The following is a 24,945-nucleotide window of genomic DNA, read 5'->3' on the forward strand; positions in this document are numbered from 1 at the left end:
AAGGATCAATGGACTGACTTTGTTTTAAGGAATTTATTTATTAATTTATTTATTTTTAATTACTTTTAAAATTTGTACAGATTGCATTTTAATTCATTGTACACAAATGGGGTACATCTTTTCATTTCTATGGTTGTGCATGATGTAGATTCATACCATTCGTGTGATCATACATGTACATAGGGTAATGATGTCAGTCTCATTCCACCATCTTTCATACCCCCCCTTCTCCCCTCTCATTTCCCTCTACGTAATCTGAAGTTCTCTTGGCAGGGTCCATTGAGGTTGGTGTGAAGCTGGGAATTTCGGCTATCGGTGTCTCCACTTGCCTGGGAGGGAAGATTCCTTCCGTAGCGCAGGTGCACTAAGGTAACTTCTGACCAGCTGTTGCCCCAGGGCCCACATTAACATGGATCTGACTCGTGGATGAAAACACCCTAAATCCGATGGCCACAGTGATGGCTCCCGGGAGGACCAGCTAACTCCATCACCGACCCTAAGATGCGTTGCACACCTGATGGGTGAAGGTTGCTGAAGGAGGACCCCAGTTCTCCTGGTAAACATCCAACAGTAATAAATGTGGAGACAGCATTGTCTCCTTTGTCTTCTCTGCCCGGAGACCACCCACTCTTTCTGCTGGAGCCTCACTTTGCTTTTATTTTACTGTCACTTATAATAAAGTTCTCTTGCATGGCGTTTGGCGTTGGGCTTTAAATTTTCTTTCATGGGAACACAAGAACTAATGTTTGGAGTTTCAACTCTCGGCTTTCCTGTGACAATGTGACTTAGACCCCGGCTTCTGGAAAACATATTTGAGAGGAAGATAGAGGAAACTATGTCCTTAAGGAAGCAAGGAAAACTGGAAACTGGGAGATTTAATCCTGAAATTTTTCCTCCAACTCACTTTTTAACATCCTATTCTCCATTTCTTCTTCTCACCTCTCGTTGCCATTGAACTAGACTCTGTGCTCCGAATGAGGGCAGAACAGAAGAGTCACAGCAGGGACGGGGACACCACTGATGGGGAGCAGAGAAAGGAAGGGGGAGTAACATCCTCTGGCCACAGATGAGCCAGGCCAAGGCTCTGCCCTTGGGTATGTTAGCTCTTTTCAGTACCTTTGGGAGCCTGAGATAAAGAGGAAAATCATTGATACCAATCATGTGTTTAAAATGTCAATATTTTTGTTTATAATATAATTTTCGCATTAGGTTTCATTTTTTAAAAAGCATTGCATTGAGCTGGATGTGCTGGTGTCTGCCTGTAGTCCTATACGTGGAAGGAAAACCACTTCAGTCCACAAGTTCAAGACCAGCATGGGCAACACAGTAAGACCTTATTTTAAAAAAATAAAATAAACCCCACCCTCCCCCCAAAAAAACCCAAACACACACACACACACACACACACAGAAAGAAAAATATTCCACTAAAATTTTATCTATATTCATCACTGGTATTTTTAGCTTCCCTTCAAATGTGCATTTGAGGCAATTGCTTCTCTTGTCTCACCTGGGTCCCTGCTCCCAAAAGATTTAACCCAGCAATCAAGTTGATCAATTCACCTGATTAATTTAATTTTTATTTTTTAGGAAAGACTGGAAGGTCTAAAAAGAATGAAAGTCTGTTTTTTAAAAAATTCAACCACAATCCTACTAAAAACACTGGAAGAAAGAATGAAATTCTCAACTACAAAAATCCTTCAAATTTTAGACACACTTCCAATCCTTTATCTGCTAACAAAGCCGGGGTACTTCACCTTCCCAGCCACCAGGTGTCTCTCTAAACTCCCTGCAGATCTGCATGGGGCACAGAAGATACAGTCATGTGTGAAATCTGCTGTTTTCAATCAGTTCTAAAGAGGTGGTACCAAAAGAGAGGGGAAAAAAAGGATAAATAATAACCCCCCAACAAACAAACAAACAAACCAAAGCCTCAAATATCCAATCTACAGAAATCCAGGATTTCTGGCTAGCAACCAAACACTTGATGATAAAAAAAAATCGATTAACTGATTTAAGCTAAGAAATAGATTAATGGAGTCAGTTTGTCCTAATCAATATGTTTTCTAGAATATTCCTGCTTCCTTCTCTTTCTCATTTCTTAGCCAGATTATTTTCTGCTCTAATGGAGTATTCCAGGAGGGTCTAAGAGGAATTAAATATTCCCCTTATTGGGAGGACTAGATCTCACCCACTGTATCAGGGCAGTGAGTTTTAAAAACAATGGTCAGACCATATGCTTATGTTAAAAAAGATAACCTCACAACGTGCTATGGTAAAACCCAACACAGTGGTGGGCCAGTTGTGCTATTCTTTAAACCTAAGTTCACTGGGCTTCTTATCATCCATTCACTTCATGCCCTCAACAACTGGAAGGACCACAGATCCTTCCTGCAAGGGCCTGGGAATGAGTCCAGGAGAGACGCGCCTTCAGCTTCTCCAGCCTGTCTAAGACAGCCTCCATCCTTCCTTTAGACTGCTCCTCATAGTAACCATACCGGAACAATGTTGGGGCTCACAATTCAGTGCTCACGACCAGCTTGTTAGTACACCCAGGGAATCTGCCAGTAATTGTCCCTGCATGGTCATGTCTCTGGATTTCCATGATGGTAAAACTAACTTTCCAGGCAAATCCTCCTCATCTACCCACTCCCTCAATGTTGGAGTTCTTAGATTCGGTCCCAGAGTCTCTATTTTGCTCAATGTAGCAGAGAACTACTTAGTAGTCTTAGCATTCCTGATAAAGCCTCAAATTATAAGGAAAGAGGGGGCAATGGTGGATTCCAAGATATCAACTGTATGTCCCAAAGAGGAGGGCCAGCTGCGCTGACCGATGCATTATGTGAGTTTTCTTGACTTTCAAGGGTGATCAAACCATAGGCATCTTGTTCAAATGCAGATTGAGTCAGTTGGTTTGAGGTGAGGCTAAGATTCTGCCTTCCACATGCCATTGATGCTCCTGGTCCCTGAGCCTCACTCTGAGTAGCAAGGTTTAGATGACCTTAACTTTATAAGGAGGAATGGAGAAGGCATACCCCAACTGCTAGCTGCACTAAGAGACCAAATCAGTCTATGATAATGGTTGAACCATGATGGGAAATGGAGACTGAAAAATTTAAGAATACATGCTTTTGCTTAGTGAAACTCCAAGTCAATTTGAACATAAAGGTTCATGATATCAGAAGTGAGACTTTATTTTAAAAAGGCCTCAACTAAAGACTGTGCAGATTTGATTTACTAGTTCTGGTATCCCCACCAAGAATCAATTATTTTACAGCTCACTGTCTGCAACTCTGGCTAGTTGGGAGGTGGAGAGGGTGATCTGTATGACTAACACAATCCTAAACTGACGTCAAAATAGGACTACAACAGGAAGGTACAAAGGTAAAACATTAAAATTAAATATGAATAACAGTGGAGGTGATGAACCATCTTAAATCCATGAGAGTAGCAATTTTAACATCAATTTTACATAAGAAAATTTTCTGTCATTATTGGATAATTAGTATGTTTTATCAGCTTTTTTAGGTATTAAGTGCTTTTTAGAAGATCCAATGTGTTCATGTGGTGATTTTAGTTAAATGAGTAGAAGTTAATTTAGGCTTGTAGTCAACACTTAAATGCTTAGGAGAAATTCTTTCCTTAAAATCTTAAATTTTGTTTTATTGGTCATACACACACACACACACACACACACACACACACAGAAATGTTGACAGCTGATTACTTGAAAGAATGCTAATTGCTTAGTACCGGTTTGAGAAGGTCTTGCTGACATTCTTACAGTAGGTCACATACGCCAAGTTTCCTGCCAACACAAGACTCCAGAGTTCCTCTTCCTGGAATGTTTCCCCTAATCTCTGCATGCCAATGTGCATATTCATGTGCTTAAAGACTCTCACCCAGCTGTGAATCCCTGCCAGTGGAGGCAGTGTGATCTTTATTCCCCTAGGAAGGTTCTCGTGTTATGCCCTTCCCAGGGAGTAGGCTTGGAGAGTGTGGAGCCGTGTGTCCACGTCGCGTGGTGGGGACAGCACCAAGGTCTCCCTCCCTTGTGAGTCCAGGATCATTGTTATTATGCTGAGTTCAAGAAGCAGCGCATCCACGCGGCTCAGGTCACCTTCTGTGGTTCTGGAAACGCAAAGTTAGAAGGATAGAAACTCGCTTTCCCTGCAGAGGTTTGGAACAAATCTTGACACCCTGCTTTCCTGAAGGACAAATCATGAGAGAACACAATGAAAACCCACTCCTACAATTTAGATCTTAATATACACCGTGCCACTAACCCTTTACAAAGTCCATGAACTGATAAGAGAGCAAAGGCCCTGCAAAGTGATATTTCTTAACTTTATTTTTTAAGAATTTTTTAGATGTTGATGGACCTTTATTATTTCTATGTGGTGCTGAGACTCGAACCCAGTGCCTCACACATGCTAGGCAAGCGCTCTACCCTTGAGCCACAATCCAGCTCCTCTTTCTTAGTTTTAAAAAATTAAGTGACTCATAAAAACATGAACTTTTACATAATAATGGGTAACCATGTGATCTTTCTATACATTGTGTTATGTTTGTGAAAATTGTCACAATGGGATACCAGGTGATCTTTCTACATATGTAAACTGTGCAATGTTTAAGTCAGGTTAAACATACCTATCTTTTCAATCTTCTATCATTCTTTCAAGGTAAAAATATTCAATATCCTTTCTTCTCGCTTTTTGAGGTGTACAGTAAATAATTATTATCTGTGGTTACAACACTACCCCGGATTTTCTTTCTTTCATTCTTTTCTTCGTGTGTGTGTGTGTGTGTGTGTGTGTGTGTGTGTGTGTGTATGTGTGTGTGTGTGACACTGGGGATTGAACCAAGAGGCACTCTACCACTGAGCTACATCCCCAGCCTTTTTTTTTTTTTTTTTGAGACAGAGTCTTGCTGAGTGTCTAAGGCTGACCTTGAACTTGTGATCCTCCTCTTCCTGAGTAGCTGGGTTTACAGCGTGCACCACAGCGCCTGGTGACCCAGAGCTTCTTACGCCTATCTTACAGGCTCAGTACCCATTGGTCAACCTTTCTGCATCCCTCCTTCTCCATCCCTGCTCTTTTTACACAGAGAACCAGCATGACATCACCATTAAGAGACCCAGGGTCTCTGGACCCAGACTGTCTGGGTTCAAATCTTGGAACTGCCACTTTTCCGCTGAGTGGCCTGGGCTCAGTCATTTAAACTCTCTGTGTTACGTTTCCTCATCTGTAAAGGAGGCATGAAGGACATACCGTAAGGTTGTTCCAGGGTTGTAGGAGGAGATACACATAAAGGGCTTAAAGCAATGACTGCATCTCCAAGAGTAGGTAGCACACATTCCCTCATGACTGATTCCTGTCAGACACCTGACTTGCACTTGGACCCCGGACATCAGACACGTCTCCTTTCCACAGATCAGACCACGTTCCCTAACCCTCTGGGCTGGAACTTTCCAGCATGTTTGCTCTGCAGCGTGATTCGCCCTCTGTATAGCACTCCTTGTTTCCATGGCTGCACGTCTTTCTCCTGTGTTATTGAAAGCCCGACTGCAGAGGCAGGTTTATTTATAGATGAAAAATTAGTGTTATTTAGCTTGAGCTTTTTGCAACCACCAGTCCATTACTGTAAGAGCATCCACATCACATTGCAACAGCGCTCTGTTTTCCCAGCACCCTGTAATCATTAATTAGCCACTCAAAACAATGTTTATTGAATGTCTGTGGAGAGAGAATCCCGATCCAGTCTTTTTCCATCAGAAACCAGAGAATTTTGAGCTCAAACTCCCACCTACCAACTTCTTACTAGATAGTTTTGCTTGGGTATTTCACAAGCGTGTTAAACATGACCAAAATTTAACTCATCCACACCTCCAACCCTTCCCGACCCAAGTTCCTGATTATGGTGAATGGAGCCGACATTCCCCAGACTCCGTGCCAATCTTGAGAGCTGTCCTGGACTCCTGACATCCCATCTGTCACCATCAGCTAAACCCACTGTGCTCCTCTCATCTCCTCTGACGCAGGACAAGCGACTGTGCCCTGGACTACTGCACATCCTTTGGACCCTGAGCCCTCTTCAGACTCTAATTCCACCTTCACATTGTCATTGCTTATATCTTTTGAAGTCTGACCATGTTACACCCCCTCTACTTGAAATCCTTCCATGTTCCCCATAAGATGAAATCCCTGCTCTAAAATGTGGCATTCAAGGCTTTTCAGATCCTCACTTCATCTCCTGCCACCCCCACATAGCTATCATAACAAAGTGGGTTTGTTATCTGTCCTCTTTCGTGCCTCTGCTGTTGTCCTGGGAACACTCATTCCCTCTTTGCCCAACGGGTGAATAATTTCTCTTTCAGGACTTGCTTTGAGGATCGCCTATCAAGGAAGCCTTTTCCAACTGCCCAGACAGAACTCTGCAGGTCCTCCTATGTTCTCGAGGTTTCTGGAACATACGTCTATCACAATGCCTGTCCTCTTGTTTAATAGTAGCATTTACTAGCTTGTCTCCCAACCACGAGGAACGCCTCCCAGATGCTCTATTTGTCCTGGTATCCCAGTGCCTGGCATACAAGAGATGCCAAATAAAGGCTTATAAAATACATGATTGCAGTGGTGAGAGCCGGGCCTGTGGAGGTCCGCTGAGCGCTGGCAGACCTCTTTCCTGCCACGCTTCCTCAGGCAGTCTTGGATGGTGGCCGCTGAGTTCTTTGGGGTTTGACCTTGCTGTGTCCTCCCTAGAGGGCAATCTGGGCAGGAAGATGAAGCGAACCCATGTGAATGCGCTGGGCAGAGAAGCCAGGTTGTTCCCAGGCCCATCAGAGCCCCAGCTTGTCCGAGCGGATCCCTGTTTGGCTCGGAGCTGACAGATTCCAGTAAGGACGGAAGAAGCCAAGTGGATTCAGAGTCCACCTTTGACCGCCAGGCAGAGTGTGTGCGTGAGATGCTGAGATTGACAGAAGAGAAGCCCGTGCTCCACTCACCCAGGGTTGCCAGCCCCAGCGGGGGTGGCGGGGGACACGTGGTCATCTTTTTTGAATGGAAAGATTTTTAGATAAACATTAAAACCTTTTCCTAGTTTCCCAGTGCAAACGGGCACTAGGAAATAAGTTCTGATCCGAATCCTGCTGCCGAATCCACTCAGTGCATTCACAGAGAGCCTGAGCACAGACTTGGCAGAGGAACTAAAAAGGCCCCTTCCTTTAAGGAGCTCCCGGACTATTGGGAGGAGAAACACGAATGCTAAGAAAGTTTGAATGACAGTAAAAGAGTTAAAGAGGTAACAGCAGAATATGGCCTGAGAGGGCTGACGGGCTGACAAATGAGAGACTTAGAAAAGGAACATTTGTGGGCTCAGGGTGATCTGACCAGGAAGAGGCAGAAACTGCGGGGCTCTCACTTGACAGGTTGGGCTGCGCAATGAAAGGCATGGGAGAGGGGGCATCGGGCACAAAGGAAAAAGCAGATTCCTTGGAATTTAGGGTTTGTGCTTCTCTTCTGCCATTTGTTAGTTAGAGATCTCAGGAATTTTATTTATTTATCTATTCATTTGTTTTGATGGGTGCCTTATCATTATGCACCATAGTGGCATTCATTGTTACATATTCATACATGTACACCGATCTCAGGAACTTTTAAACCTGTCTATGCCTCTGTTTCCTCTTCAGTGAAGCATTATCTACCCCTTGGACTCTGTATGAATCTATTGCTACTAAAATGAAATACCTGAGGCAGGATACTTTTGAAGAAAAAAAGTTTATTTAGCTCATAATTCTGGAGATTCAAGGGCATGGCACTGGCATTGGCTCAGCTCTTGCGGGGTCTCATAGGCAGATCACACTGATAGGAGCACATACAACAGGGAGCGATCACATTGCCACGGTGGAAAAAAAGAGAGATTCTGTGGTCAGGCTCAGACTTTTATATTGCTCTCAAGAGAGCTCAGGTCCCATCTGAGGACAGCACCCCACAATGATCTATTAACTTCCTATTAGGTCCCCCCTCTTAAATGTTCCACACCCTCTCCCACTGCCACGCTGGGACCAAGTTTCCAACACATGAGCCTTCAGTGGGCACCCAAACCACAGCCAAGTAATGGCAGGCTCCATGTATCATTTAAGACCATAGCTGGGCATGACAGCACACAGCTATAGTCCCAGTGACCTGGGGAGGCTTAAGCAGGAGGATTACCAGCTTGAGGCCAGCCTTGGTACTTTAGCAAAAAACTGTCTCAACATGAAAAATAAAAAGGACAGGGGATATAGTTCAGTGGTAGAGCACTCCTGGGTTCAATCCCCAGTACTTAAAAAAAAAAAAAAGACTACAAACATTTGTGGTGTCTAAATCCTTGTGATAAGCCCTCAAGTACAAAGATGGAAAGAGAGGGCTTGGCCCACAAGAGTTACCACATGAGAAGGGACAGTAAATGTTGGTCCTTGTGTTAGTCTATTTTGTGTTGCTATGATGAGATACCTGAGGCTGGATAAGTTATAAAGAAAAGAGGTTTATTTAGCTCACAGTTCTAGAACTCCAAACGTGAGCAGCCACATCTGTTAAGGGCTTCATGTTCTTTATGTTCCACCACCTCTCAGTGGCATTATGTTGGGAACCAAGCGTCCATCACGTTAACCATATCCAAACCATAGCAGGCTCCTGGTTCCTTTGCCCTCCATGGGTCTGTCATTTTTAAGGGCCTGAGGGTGGGTCAGACCCAGCGAGCAGCAGGAGTGGAATGTGCCGTGGTCCTTCTGGGGGTTGGAGACAAGTAATCTCTTCACCATCCAGTGTGGCAAGTTCTTGCCCTCCTGTCCCTTCTGAGGCCAGAGCCTCTAATTTTTTCCCTCAAACCATGATGAAGTACGTCTGCGGGAAGCCAAGGTCAGAGGCAGCAAACTCCAACCAACCGCAATCATTACCCCCAAAGCACATACTGCTCACTTCACTCACTAACTAATGTTTAGTTTAGTTTATTCTTGCAGTGCTAGGGATGGAACTCAGGGCCTTACTCCTGTTAGGGCAGCCTTTACCACTGAGCTACATCCCCAGCCTACACTTAATGTTTTTTAATGCAAAAGACAACCACTAGGGGGCCAAGCTCTGCCCCCATTTATAAAGCAAAATGCCTCTCCTTGCTGAAAAACACTGTCAAAAATCAGTGAAATATACATCGTGGGCTGAGAACAGTGCCTTCCGCACCGTGTGCAAACGTCTAGTGAAGAACACATCTCCCTGGAGGCCCAGCCTCCCAGCCCATCCTCCACAGCCCAGCAGGCTGGGCCAAGGGTTTCTTAGCCCTGATTTCATTTTCCAGTGTTTCTGCCTGATGAAAAGCCCTCGGGATCAGCAGAATCATCCATAATGATAGTCAATGACTCCTGCGATGACGAGGCAGTCTTTTCACATCTTGAGCTGCAATCTATCCCGCAGGCCTTGCCACCTCCGAATTCCCAGCCCTGGATTCTGAGCAAAGCCGTTGGGAGGTTGGTTTGGGCTCCCTCCCCCCTCAGTTTCCCACACCTTATGCCAAAACTTGAATTTCGATTATACAGTACCCACCTACAGCAATCCTCCTTAAAATCAATCATTCATCTGCCAAAATAAAAAAATAAAAAATTTCTCAGGCCCCTATATGCCTCTGGGGTCAGGGTGACGCAAGTCCCCATGACCAAAACCGGGTGGCGAAGCTTGTTCCTCCTTAGCAGGAGTCTGCTTTCGCAAGGGTTCATCTCCTACAGTCTCTTTGAGACGCTCACGCAGGCTCCAGCGACAATGGAAATGAATGCGCTTTCCCAAGCACGTTGCCTAGAAACCACTCCTTGTTTCTGAAACTAATTTAAACATGAAAATTCAGCTCCTGACTCATGCCAGGAAGGCACGTCACGGTTTTCTCAGTATTTTACTTTCTTTTTCTTTCACATCACAAAATAATGCATGCTCATGGCAGAAAAATTGAAAAGAATATGAAAATAGAAAGATCCAGAAAGCACAGATTCTTCCATAAGATTGCTATTAGAGGTAACCCCTGTTGTCATTTGGGAATATTTCTTCCAGGCCCTTTTTTTTCCCTATGCATTTTAACCTTCATTGAGATTAATACTGATTTTACATTAAGATTAATACTGAATTTACTTAGCATGTTATGAACATTTTCCCATCTGTCAAAATTTTTCAGAAACTTTATTTTTTAAAGGCTGCATTATAAAACAGGCCATTTTTATTTATTTACTTAACCATTCTCTGAAGGTTAGACGTTTAGATTATTTCCAATCTTTCACCATGGTAAATACTGTCATGATACTTTAGTTCAAAATATTTATTGTGTCTCTATTCTTCAGGATAAAATCATAAGAGGAGTTTCAAAGACCCTGAGCATTTTTAAATCATTTTTTAAACTTGAACTAATACATGTTTAAATTTTCTAAAAGAAATGTAAGCAGTACATTAAAAAATAAATTGCTGCCTGACACGGTGGCATACACTCATAAAGAGGCTTGCAAGGCTGAGGCGGGAGGATCACGAGTTCAAAGCCAGCCTCAGCAATTTAGCAAGGCCCTAAACAATTTATCGAGACCCCCTCTCTAAATAAAATATAATAAAAGGGCTGGGATGTGGCTCAGTGGTTAAGTGTCCCTAGGTTCAATCTCCAGTACCAAAAAAAATAAATTACCTTCTCTGTAGTGCAATTCCCTAGAGATAGCCACTACCGACAGAGGTGTTCAATGAATATGGAAACTTGTCATGTGTTTATTGTTTATTTGATGGTGCACATTGCTCCACTACTGTTTTTCCCCACTTATTATGTCTCAGACATCTTTTCAAACCAATTCATTCTTTTCAGAAGCTGCAGAACGTTCCATCAGATGACATACTGTCACTTATTTGCCATGAAGAGAATCTCTTTTTTCCCAGTACCGAGGATTAAACCCAGGGCTGTGCACTTGCTAGGCAAGTGAACTACCACAGAGACAGGGTCTTACTTACACCTTAGGGGTCTTATTTTTATTTAGAGACAGGGCCTCACTGTTGCCCAGGCTGGCCTTGAACTTGTGATAGTCCTGCCTCAGCCTCCTGGGGAGCTGGGATTTTGGTGTGCACCACCGGACCTGACTGGAGAGAACCTCTTAATATACTGAATCCATATCCAGTGAGCTGGGTTCCCAGCCATGGTATAATGCTACCCTCTCACCAAATCACACCTTTGCTGGGAGGGAGAACAGATGCTGGTGAGGATAACAGCCTCACCTGGATAGAATCAGAATTACAGTTTAATCTAGAGATCTTCAGATTTTTCTGATCTCTGAACTAATTGGTTAAAATTTTCAACATAAACTTCCTTTTATGAATACTTGTTTATTTATGAATTATATACCTCTATTACTTTTTGAATACATTATTAGTCACACGATAGAACACAAAAAAATAGACATCTTAATGATTAAACCAAAAATGAGATAGGAGCCACTCAGGAGGCTGAGGCAAGAGGACCATAACTTCAAGGCCGGCCTTAGCAACTTAGTGAGGCTCAAAGCAACTTAAAGAGATCCTGTTTCAAAATAAGAAATAAAAAAGGGCTGGGGATGTGGCTCAGTAGTTAAGCACCCCTGGGTTCGATCACCAATACAAAAGAGAGAGAGAGAGAGAAAGAGAGAGAGAGAGAGAGAGAAAATTAAAATTATTTATTCCTATAATAACAAATTATATAAAATGTTATAAAAAAGGAGCCCTTTAAAAGTTGTATTCTTTAATTATTTTATTTGGAAAAATTTCAAACTTTCAGAGAAATTGCAAGAATAAGAATAGTACAGAGAATACCCCGTGTTTTCCTCCTGCACAGCTGTCCTAGGTATCCATGGGGAATTGGTCCCGGGACCACCCTCGGTACCAAAATCTGAGGAAGCTCAAGTCACGTACATGAAGCGGTGTGGTGTTTGAATACAACGTACACACAACCTCCCATATGGTCTAAATCATCCCTCAATTACTTATAATACCTAACACAATGCAAATGACATGCAAATGACTGTTATACTGGATTGTTCAGGTAATACTGATAAGGAAAAATCCATATGTGCTCTGCACAGGCGTAATATTTTTCCTGAATATTTTTGATTTGCAGTTTGTCAAATCCATGGAAGCAGAACTCACAGATACAAAGGGCCAACCGTAGTTGGCATTTTTACCAATCTGTCATTTATGGATCTACCGATTATCTATTTATTTATCATCTATCTGGCATGTTATGGCTCTTACTCCTCAACACTTCAGTGTGTATTGCCAAAGACTAAGAATGTTTCTAACGTAACCATAGTACCTTTACCAACCTCAGAAAATATAACAGTAATAGAGTAAATTTATCTAACCCCCCATCTGCTTTCCTAGTTGACTCAATGATGTCTTTATATGTCATCTTATTTCTTTTAGTACAACATTTAGCCTAAGATCAGGGTCAGGCATTGGATTTAGTTGTCAATACTCCTGTCACCTCTAATTTGGAGTATCTTACACTGTCTTTCTTTGTCTTTCATGATACTCACATTATCGGAGAATACACTCCCCTGCTTTTAAGAAGAATTTTCTCATTTGGAGTGTTTTTACCTTTCCTCATCATTAAATTCAGGTTATGCATTCCTGGCCAAAATGGTGTATAAGTGGCACTGTGTCCTTCTTGGGGTGTCACATCTGAATGCACACAAAGGCCATCTTATCCTTATTGGCAGCCTAAATTTTGACATCCAGTTGAGATGTCACTTGACTTCTCTACTTCAGAGTTACTATTTTGTTCCTTGCAACCAAAACTCATTCTGTGAGTAGGCCCTTTAAGACTGCAAATATCCTGCTTCTCAAAAACCTTTCCGCTGGGGATGTGTTTCAATGGTAGAGCACTTACCTAGAATTTGCAAGGCCCTGGGTTCCAATCCCAGCAACACACACACACACACACACACACACACACACTCCACCTAGATTTAACAACCACTTGATGATTCTTGCCTGAGCCAGTTTTCACTTGGACGATTGCAAACGGTGATTTTTCCAACTCCAGTTCTTTCTGCACCCAGCAGTCCACTCTAAGCAAGACCCATCCCTTCCCTCTTAACTATTTATGGTCAGTATGTACATGTGGATTCCTATTTTTTGACAGCTCATAATCTGTTGCTTTGCTCATTTTGGAGTCCAAATTATGTCAGATTTGAACAGTGACAACCCTTCACCCTGACCCCTGAGTCCTTGCTTAGTCATGTTGTGTAACTCCTCCATTCTAAAGCTTCCAGCTTTGCCCCCTCTCCACGTGAAGGGTCCATTTCTAGCCCTGGCTTTGGAGAACTCTCTTGAAGAATTAGTGTGTGCTCTGGACAGCCTTAAGGTATGAGGAGGATTTGCCCTGAAAACCTCTCAATTAAAAGATCTCTATGAAAGCTAACACAGGGCTGTGTATGTCCTGACTCTATTGCTGAAGTCTCTGAGGGCCGAGCCCTGTACCCTGGCAGAAGACCCACGTAAGCACACAGGCTCTCGGGGAAGACCAAGTCCAAGTGGGCACAGCAGAGAGGCAGAGTAGGTGAGAGCAAGAAATCCAGCCAGGCTGACTGGATTGGAATGGGACCTTCCACTTCCTTGCTGTGTGACTTTGGCAAGTTACCTACCATGGCCATGCCTCAGCTTTCCCCATCTGTAAACTGGGGATAATAATGGCACACTGTCTCGTGGCACTACAGGTAAGGCATTTAAGCCAGCGTGGGACACACAGTAAGCTCTGTTGTTAAAATAAAACATAGTATGTAGATGTTCTGTAAAAAGGAAGCCGTAACCCTCCTGGGGGTTTGGAAGGAAGTGACAAGTGAATTAGATCAGGAGGAAGAAAAGGAGTCCCAGGCGGACTAGCGACCTCTGGCCACAGAGGCAGCATCTGTCTCACTCGATGAAACTTCCTATTCGCACACTTGCTGTTTCCACTCAGTATTTCCTCTCCCTGCCAACTCTTGTTTTCCTTATTATACGAAGGAATGGATCCCCTTGTCAAAACGCACCCTGCTCCATAACTTAGTGACAGTGTTTCACAATGTACATGTCTTTCAATACATTACTTGGGCTCAGTTAGACCTGACCCTCTCCCCCCCACCCCCATTCCAATCTCACCTCTGCAGGCTCTAAATGTCCTCGCCAGACCTACCCTGACTTTTTCCAGGTCTTGGGTCCAATGCCTGGTGAATTCTTCAGAGGCAGCATGGTCAGGAGCATGAATTCTGGAGCCAGGTGGCAGTAGGCTGGAGTCCTGGCTATGCCATGACCTGGCTGTGTGACCCTGAACAAGTTACTGAAACTCTCTGTGTTCCATCACTTTGCCTATAAAGGGGGGATAATGGTAGTCACAAGGTTAAATTGGAAACTATATGCTAGAACAGTGCCCAGCACTCGGTAAACAGTAGCACTCAATATCTGCCACCTAGCATTGAATTAAGAAGTGTTATTAAACTCAGAGCTGACATGGAGCATCTAGGTCACGGTCAGGCAGAATGGGGCCAGCATGCTGGCAGCCCCAGGAGAGAAACCGCTCTCACTTAACTAAGCCAGACGGATTTTCACAAGCCTTCAGATACACTCGGCCTTGCTCCAGGACTTCCTGAATCCCTTCGCCTTTGATGCAGGTTTGGTTTTCCTGACCCTGAGGCGTCGTCTTCGTAGGAAGGAAGATGTCACCCCAGATGAGAGTTGGGAGTGCGTGTCCTCCTTGACAGTTGGCTCATCTCTGGAGCCTGAGATGGAGGGCCCCACAGGCGTGCTATCTGGTGCTCCATTTCCTAGCTGCATGTCCTGTGTGGCCTCTTCCTGTCACCACCCAGCTCATTCATATGAGCTAGAAAAGCACTATTTCATAGCCACTGTGAGCAGCCAGCAAGCAGGTTACCCTCTGGCATGCAGAAGCAGACATGGTGGCTCTTGGTTTACTGATTAGCCATTTACTGAGGCCCAGATGCTGGACCGTGAGGGCTGCTGGTAAGGTGGCTGAGCAGCAGCGGGTTGTGTCTTCCTCCCCTGGGGTAGCGGGGCAGGAGGTGTTTTTTCAAACATGGCATGTCTTAGCAACCAAAAGGAACTCTTAATGGGCTCCTTTGGTTTGTGGCAGTCCAGGTGCCCTTGGGATCCCCGTTTCCTTGAGATCAGAGTGCTCACAGCAGATGCCTCTTTATGGACTGGCTGCAGATGCTTCCTGTCCCCGCGGTCAGAGGTGGGTCATCACAGCCCTGTCTACCGGATATAGACAGGGACTTCACTGCTGCCAGGGCTGCCAGGGCTCTTGTCACTCACTCGCTTCAGACTTTCTCTTCCCAGAACTCAGTGGGGAAAGGCAGAGGATCTCCTGGCCAACGTCCATTTCTAGTCAGTTCTTGCAGGAAGGTAGTTCTGAAGGATGGCAAGGTTAAAAGGATAACGGGACCAGCAATTGGTCATGGATTTTTAATTATCCATAGCATTTAATGTTCATGGCAGGAACGAAAAAAGACATAGCCGTCTCCCCTTAGCCACGGGGGTACATCCCAAGACCCCCGGTGGATCTCTGAAACCACAGAGGTACCAAACCCTACATGTACTTATGATTTTCCCCATGCATAGCTAGCTGTGATAAAGTTCAATTTGAATTTTCAGTTCCTAAGAGATTAACAATAAAGAACAATAAATAGAATGATTATAATAATACACTGCTATACAAGTTATGTAAATGTGGCCTTTCAAAATATCTTGTACTATATTCACCCTTGTGATAGAAAATAATAAGATGAAGTGAAGTAAATGAAGCAGAAGCTATAACACAGGGTGAGGCTACTGCGTAAGTGACTTAAACACAAGCACAGTGATACCGAGATAGTCAGTCTGATAACTGAGATGGCTACTAGGGACTAATGGGCAGGTAGTGCATACAGCACGGATCCACTGGAAAAGGAAGGAGTCACATCCTAGGCAGTGGGATGGCACGAGATTTTGTCATGTTAAGTAGAACAATGTACAACTTAAAACTTATAAATTGTTTATTTCTGGAATAGTCCACTTAATATTTTCAAACTATAATAGAAATCGCAGAAAATGTGCAGATAAGGAGGCACTATTCACTTTCCATTTAATTGTTGATTATAGATGACAGGCTAGTATTATATATGATCATAATGTTAGAGCAGTAAGGGATCCTGGAGATCAAATTAACCAACCTCAGTTTTAGAGGCCCTGGAAGGTTAAGCACCTCTCAAGGCTTTGATAGTGGCCAGAAGGAGAGGTAAAACTAGAATCTTTATCCTCATTGTGAGTCTGAGGTGTTATCTCTTGTTCCAGTGGCAGGAGAGAAAAGCCAGAACCTCCTTTTAGTCTACTCCTTCTTGTGTTTAAATGTTTCTCACAACTCCAGCAATAGACCTGCGGAGGTTGATTGTCTCCAAAATCCACTTTTCCTTTTCTTCAGTAATAAAATGTCAAATGTTAGCTGGACACATGGCTTCTCAGGGGGAAAAAATGCCATATTACCCAGTATGCCCTGCAATAAATCCTTTCCAACCTTCACAGTGGGACGCAAAGGAGAGGAGTACACACTTTAAAAGACTAATGCAAACCCTTCTATTTACCTCCTGAGCAGAGACTGGAATGCTGACCCAAGGTCTGGAGCTGGAGTGGCCTTCCGGGGCCATGAAGGAGAAGACATGTAGTTGGAAAGGGTAGAACAAGACACAAGGAACACAGTGTTCTGAGAGCCTCCATACCAGACTTGGGTTGCCTGTTTACAAGAGAGAGAAAGAAAATTTTTATGTTTTTAAAAAACAGTTATTTTTCTGATGTAGAAAAATTGGCATTTGGAAATTTTGATATTCGATTCTCCATAATGTGGTTAAAAACTGAATAAAAGGTGTCTATAGAAAAATATCAGTTATTCAGGGTGTTCATCCATTTTCATTGGTATTACCTTTTTTACAAAATAATGTTCTAAATAACAACAAAAATGAAACAATTTTGAGAGTTTCTTGCAAAACTACTGAGAAAAAAAACAAGAATTTCCTTCTAGAAGGGTCTATCTCTGTAGAAGAGTCAGTTTCTCTACATATAAGGTATATATAGCTGATTCACTTCCTGCTGACCAGTTCTTTGGTTTTTGAACCAGTTCCCTTTAAATCAAAGGTCCCCTGAGAAAGCTAAGCCCATTGGTTGTTCACTCCTGAGAATCCCAGCATCCTCTGCTGAGTCATAAGCACTTTGGAGGAAGGGAAGGACCTCCCACTGGCTGCCAGAGGAAGTAGCACTCAGAGGAGGGTTGGCCACGGTTTGCTGGGCCTGCTGGTGATCAGGGAAGAGGTGAGAGGGCCAGGAAGGACAGTGCCCAGGTCCTCAATGTGGTTCTGCCCCTGCTGGTTCCCAGGACACAGGGAACAGCCCAGGACCAGGACAGGGTAACAGCCAGAGATGAAATTCCAGGAACTCCACAGGTGTCTGACTTCAGGCCCTACTGCAATTCAGGTTCCTGTCCAACCTGAGTCTCCTGGTTTTCTTTGCCCAAAGTCACACTCTTCACAAGGTGGGAGAATTCTACCAAAGTGGAGTCACTTCCCTGAGCAAAGGAGGTGAGGCCTGCAGCTTTTGTACACCATGTTAGTTAGGGGTCCCTGACAGTGGTCTCTCCTTCCCTAAGTCCACTTTTTTGCCATCGCTATCTCAAGTTCAACATTTTGTTAAAGTTGTCTTTTACTTGGATTGCATTTTTTAACTAGCTAGTCCTAAGCAATAAGACCTGAAAAATGAGTGAGATGATTTCATGTGCCAGTTAGATTACATTTCAAAATGTCTCCACCATCAGAAAACTATCCAGCTACCACTAGTAGCATGCAGATTACACTGAGAGAAATATTCCATTACTTCATTAAGTTCTCACAATGATCCGATGGAGAAGTTAATTTTATGATTCTCATTTTCTAGATGAGGAAACTGAGGTTTAGAGAGGTTACATAGTTTCCTCAAGAGTTTTCACCAGAACTAGGATTGACACCATGGTCTGTTTGGCTTAAAAGGCAGTGGTTCTTGCTCTCTCAAGAAGAAAGAGGAAGTCATTTTCTTGCCAGGGTCAAGGAGGGCCAGTCTGACTCCCACTCCCACAAGAACATCCCCCCTCAGGTCTCCCTCATTTCTTCTCTTTTCTTCTTTGTCTTTAGTTGCAACAAATGTCTCTCACCGCGTCAGAACACTCCAGAATGCATTCCTTAGGAATCAGAGGGCTGTTGGCAGTGGAAACCTGAGCATGTGTTGGAGTGATGATCATCAGGGAATTACGGGGAAATGTATGATGTAAATAGAAAATCATAGACTCTGCCACTTACCGCTGTGTGACCTTGGGCACGTCACTTCTCCTCTCTGTTTCCCACCTCTACCAGGACAGCAACCCTATGTCAATCCTTAGCAGTAAATGAGGAACCTACAAATTAGTGCAAAACACAATACTATTATTATTTTTTTAATTACTGGGAGAATAAAAAGGACCTTCATGCTCAGAATTCAATCAACTTTAGGTAAAAACTGTACTACTTGGTAAATATTGCCTTTTCTACTTGGAAATATCCCTTCACAAAAAAAAATCATGAGATCAGAGTGATTCTTAAGTAAAGGGAAATTACTAAGTTTTAAACTATCCCTGACCACAAAGTCCCATTCAGACCCTGATTCCTCTTCCCCTAATATTCTAGCCCAGTATGAATGACCCTGCGCTGCCACCCCAGGGCCCATAGAGGAGTACAGAGAGGTCAGGCAGGACGTGTCCTGGTCCATACTGCTTTCACTTCCTCCTGGGCACCCCGGGGTCATGGTGATGGAAAGCTGTCTCCCATGGCCTGAGGGCTACATTTCTGTTTCACTCAGGAGACGGGAGTTTAAGGCAGAGAGCTCAGCAGTGTAATCAGTGTCCTAGCTTCCTCGATCAGCCCCATTGGAGAGGAATGGCGACTGAAGTCACCTTTGCCTACCACCTCGCTACCACGGGACATCCCAGCAGAAGCTAGTAATGTGAACTGCAGGGCCAAAAGAATTACACTGAGTCCCGACGTCATGACACCACAGCCACCTGGAAACTTATGTATGACAATCGGCAAGAAGCTTTCTGCAAACGGGAAGCCCCATCCTCCCGGGAGCCTGCCAGCCCTGGAATTCCCTGCCAGTCTCGGCTCAGCGTCATCCTGCTCGGCTCCAGCACAGGCAGAAGCTCAGGAGAACTACCCGGGCCTGGGGAGCACATGGGTGTGATGTCCTTCCCTGCTCCGTCTAGAGGATGGTATTCAGTGGCTCAAGGCTCATTCTGCAGACAGAGCTTGACTGGCCCAGGGGAGGGGGCTTGAATGTAGACCTGGGGCCCCTCCTGCCAGCCCCCAGCCCTGCAGTGCAAACAACCCCAGCCCAGAATCCCAGACATCGGCTTTGTGCTGAGGGAGTTTGGTGCTGTCAGACACACAACAATGGCAGAGAGAGAAAGAGTATATGAAAAGATCTGTGAGCCGCCACTTTGTGTCACTCAGAACTGGCATTTGTCTTATCTGAAGCACTGGCCATTGACTTGGAATGAGATTTCGCTGATGCAGTTAGAAAATCTTTTACCACTAAATGAAAATAAAGATGAAGTGTCTCTCTGAAGGGACAGAAAGTAAGAGACGGTTTTCGAAAAGAGGAAAGTTGAGACAATTTTGTTTGGTGTTTGATGACCTTCAGTGTACCAGAACACTGCTTTGAGAATTATTTTCTCCTCTGATCTTTTGGATCAATAGGGATGGACTTAGAGGCCATTTATATAAAAGAATAACATGGGCACGCAGGGTGGAGCAAAAGAATTTTCCAGAATGGGAAAAGCACACTTATTTAAATGCACAGAATCATTAGTTCCTCTGCTTAACTCTCAAGTTTTAGCTCCTTCTCCACCCCTGTCATGTCAGCAGTCGCTCAGTAAGGCTCGTCACTGCAAAGAGCAAGGTAAAACTTATTTTTTTAACTTATTTCCTCTTGCTGCCAGATCAGCCCTATCCCAGGCACAGCCGCCATCTGCCTCGTGCTCAGTCCCTCTCTCCAGGGACCATCTAGCTGCACTTGTCCCATACTCTGTAAACTGTGAGGCCCCACCAGAAGCAGCCCCGCACACCTGTAAGCCCGGCTTGGGAGGCTGAGGCAGGAGGATGGCACATTCAGGGCAAGGCTCAGCAACTTAGCAAGGCCCTATCTCAAAATAAAAAATAAAAAGAACTGGAAATGTAGCTCAGTGATAGAGCACCCCTGGGTTAAATCCCTGGTACTGCTAAATAAATAAATAACAAACTGGAACCTTAGTGAAGCCAGAATTAGGGACAGGCAGTTAGTGTAGAAATAGGGGATCGGGTCAAATCAAGGAAATGGAGGCCATGAAAGCCATCTGCTTCTGGAAGTTGGAGACTGCCCCTGGGAGAATGGAATGTTAAGGATCTCCAGAGCCCATTGATTACCAAATTTACCTGCCTTTATCAAGGACTGCAAGCAAGGAGCTGCTAACTAATGCCCCCTGGGCCCTTGCCTGGCTGAATCACTTTGGCTCTCCCCCTGCCCCATCCACTTCTCACTTTTTGCATCTCACCTGCAAAACCGGGCGTAGTCACATAGGCAGGAAGGAGAGATAAGTGGGGGGAGAGCTGGAGAACAAAAGAGACCTTAACCTATAAAAGTGCGCTCACTTCTTGGGACTTTAGAACATCAGCCACGGTCCCCTCCTCCTTCCTGGGAGAAGTCTATTATTACTTGTAAATAAAACCTGCTTAAGGGCTGGGGATATAGCTCAGTTGGTAGATTGCCTGCCTTGCAAGCACAAGGCCCTGGGTTCAATCCCCAGCATCGCAAAACAACAACAACCAAAAAAAAAAGCTGCTTAATATGCTTGCCTTGGCGTGCTTCTCTAGTGTTCAAACTTCAACTCAACATTAGAGGGAGCAGAATCGTTAGGATGATCTGATGCAGGTATATTTACAACATGTATTTCTCCCACTTTCTTACGTTCTGTATCCATTGCAAAGTGCCCTCTCTACCCAGTTACTTCCTTTTTTTAGTTCTGAGGGTGAAATGCAGGGCCTTTCACATACTAGGCAACACTCTGCCCCGACCTACCTCCATACCCCCATGCTTGCCCTTCCCCCACTCTTGTCTTTGATCTCGATCTTGTTTGCCTCCTGCTCCTCAACTAGGCCAACCTTGGGGTATCCATGATGCTTCATGATATGGAATGAACATAAGTCACTAGATTTATGTCAGAATCCTGGTTTTTTTGTTTGTTTGTTTGTTTCCTAGCTGTGTGGTTTTTGTCAAGTTGCTTAACTTTTCTTAGCATCTCTACTTAAATAAATTAGTCCTAATCCTACCTCAAAGGAGTTTTGAGGTGACTAATGAGAAAATGCACCTGAGATCTATGGCACATTAAGTGCTCATTAAGTAGTTCTTTCTTCCCCCAAGTAGTTCTGCCTTGGAAGGCTCTTTGTCACAGACTACACCAAACAGTTGGTGTAAGGCCCCCAAAAAGGAAACCCCAACTCTGTCCCATGGATGGACGGCAACCCCAATCAACCGCAGGAGGCGTCACTTGATGCAAACCGCAAGAGGTGTTTATTCCAGCGCGCTGGGACCCAACTCCAGGAGTCGAGTCCCTAGCAGAAAATCTTGTAGGTTTATAAAGGCAGAAACCACACATCGGGAGGGGTCACACATGAAAGGGAAAAGGGGGACAAAGCTGCCGGGAAGTTTCAAAGGGGGTCTGGGTTTGCTGATAACATACAACATGTTTCACAATGTTTTACAACAGGCTGTAGATTCTGGTCAATAGTTTCTGGTAATCCTACTGTTTGAGCACTATCTGGCTATCAGGCTCAATTTACTCTTTTACTCTCTGTTTGGGAACAGAGAACAGCTTTAAGGGCTTTGTTCCCATTACTGGGAGGGAAACCTTAGGGAGTTGAGATAAAACAGACAGCTTAAAAAAATGTCCATTCTTTCATTTCCCCATTTTCTTTTCTGGAAAGTTCTAATCATGGAACTTCTGTCTCTATATACTCTTCTCCAAAGCTATTTCCTTGGCGGAGGGACTGGTATTGTTGCCTAAGCATTAGTACCTATACAGCACTTACTCTTTCCCTGATGAAGGTGACTAGGTGATTTCAGGCAGGCAAGAGCCCAGGGGGCGGGCCACCAATTAGCAGCCCCTTGTTTGCAGTCCTTGATAAACAGTCCTTGATAAAGGCAGGTAAATTTGGTAATCAATGGGCTCCAGAGATCCTTGACATTCCATTCTTCCAGGGGCAGTCTCCAACTTCCAGAGGCAGATGATTTTATGGCCATTTCCTCGATTTGACCCGATCCCCTATTTCTACACTAACTACCTGTTCCCAATTCAGGCTTCATTCCCCCCTCTAATCTCAGGAACTCCATGCTGCTGGGGAAGGAGGTCGATGACCGCTCTAGCTTCTTCGAGCTGGAAGTGGGTGGCGTGGGGCAAGCAGCTTGGAGTTCCTTTTCTAAAAATCGGGTCAATCAAGGGGTCCCAGGAAGAAGCCTGGTTGGGGAAGAGCAGTTTGTAAAGTCATCTGGGGGCTGCTGCTTCTATGATAGAAGAACAAAAAGACATGAGTACTGAAATGAGATTAGCACAAAGTAAATGTTGCAGCATCTGAAACATGCCACTGAGTATCATGAAAATGACAGAAGTTAATCTCTCACCAGGATGTGGAAGAACTGAGAAATTGTTCCCATAACTAGGCCTAGCAAAGGCTGGAGAGAACAAGGCCTTTATTTGGGGACTTAAACATTGTCATAGATGTCCCCAGAATATATAGTTAAGCTACTTAATGTCATCTGATTTTGTAAAATATCCCTTTATTGGTATAACCTGTGTTTACTAGAGATCTCTATACTTCTGTTACTTAGGAATAGATAATCATACTAGCAAACATAGATTAAGTCTACCTGTGTAGCTTAGGAAGGTCTTAAACTGACTAAAAACTTCTGACTCTGGCAGTTTCTCTTGATAGTTATCAGGCACATTTGCTGAAGAATCTTTCTTTCATTTGTAGCTTCCAGCCTTTATTCTAGTGGGCTAATACAAGTGTACATCTTAAGTTACATTTAATTATTATTTCCTTTAAATGCCCAAGAATGGCTATATTTTGGTTTTAACTGTTTTGCTGGGTATCTAAGATCAAGCTGGTCAAATTGACCTGGTTCCTGTCTTGTTAAAGAGTCAGCTGAGTTCCCACAGGGGTCACTCGTACAGAACTTAAGAGCGGCTCCTTAGCTCCACCAGTGACTTTGATTAGGCAGGGTCTCTTGATGAGGTGACTTCCTTTAGAAGCATCAAGGGATGTTTCCCCTTTTCCATGAACCTCCTCTGCAGCAGATGCACTGGATAATTTTTCATCCTCTAGTCTCAACAATCTCCTTGATCAGGAGGTTGTGTGACCCAGAGTTGCAACGCTCCTTAGAGAAGTTCTCTTATTCCCTGGGTTCAGGCTAACGTTGAGGGCAAGACCCAAATATGGACTTTTCTTGACCTCTGTATTTGACTCCAATTTCTAAGTTGGATCTTAATTATCCAGCAAGCCAGTCTCACCAGTCATAAATTAAGAGTAATGGGCTTTAACTTTAATGTTCATAACTTTACAGTTATTTATCCTTTTATCTAACTGGAGTCTGCATTAGTACTGGAAGTTACCACTATCTATTCTATAGGTGATGGCTTATTATCACAAGTTACCTAGGTTGTTTGTTCTTGGAGCAGCTACTTCTGCAAAACATTAACAGGTAACAGTTTTACAAAATGAAATTAGCAAGAGTAAAAATATATTCAGCTTGTATAATAGCTATCTTGAATTTTGATTGAGAACTACATTCTATCCCCTATTTGAGATCACAGTACTTTTACAACAAGAACCAATCTTTTGACTATAACTTTAAATAAGCTGAAGTCTGGCTTATTTTGGAGCTATTCTACACACAGTGAGGTGGGAGGCAGAGCCTTATCTCAGGTAAGGCGTGGCTCTTTACAGATCTTAAGTGTTCTAATTCTGATGTTGATCTTTGCTTCTTTTCCTTAAATACCATTAAGTAGTTTACATATACTGTTTCCTGAGTCTATATAAACTTTATAATTAACACAATTTAACATAGTATCTAAAACATGAATCAAAGAAAGGCTGAGAGAGCTTTTAACTTTCCTTTTGTGTGATTAAGTGGCAAAATGTTTTCATGTTTCTTTCATATTTCACAATATTAACCTTTAAACAAATCAGACTCTAATGTTTAGAAATACATTTACACTTGAAATTCTTTATCTCAGTGTAAAAAGTAACAAATTTTACACATACCCTATTGATAGCAGGTCCTATAATAGAACATTAAATGATAGAAATAAATCCCCAATAAAATTTACCCTTTATAAGTTTAAGATTACCATTACAGACAAGTTTAATCTGGAGGATAGCAGAGCTTAATAAATTCCTTGCTTTAAAAACTTGTGGTCCTGAAAAATATGAACACATTTAATATACAACTAGTGACCATTTCACAAATACCTTGACACTTTTATCTTACCAAATTGAGTTTTTAAAGAGAAATGTAGACTCTGTAACAAAGTACAATACTCTATAATAGTTGTTTAACCATAATTGTATACACCCCAATTTTTAAGACTAATTGTTCTAAAGAATAAACTTAATAGACACAAAGTTAAGAGTAAATTAGTGTTTCAAATCCTTGTCATTTTACCATGTCATTCTACCATATAGATTAAACTTTGGTTTATATCAGAACGTTAGTATTTCACCTTAGGAAAAACCTTCAATAGTTTTAGCTGTCTCACATACATATAACCAACTTAGTTACACACAAACTTGTTGAAACTTGCCCTTTACTTACAC

General features: G+C 43.4%; 1 long non-coding RNA gene across 1 annotated transcript in view; it reads left to right on the forward strand.

Moving 5' to 3' along the window:
• LOC306669065 overlaps positions 1 to 24,945 on the forward strand; it is a 512,353-nt gene that overhangs the window by 229,446 nt on the left and 257,962 nt on the right. The gene's annotated exons all lie outside the window — the stretch shown is intronic.

This window comes from Sciurus vulgaris (assembly GCF_902686455.1).
Source record: "Sciurus vulgaris genome assembly, chromosome: 9".
Classification (NCBI taxonomy): domain Eukaryota; kingdom Metazoa; phylum Chordata; class Mammalia; order Rodentia; family Sciuridae; genus Sciurus; species Sciurus vulgaris.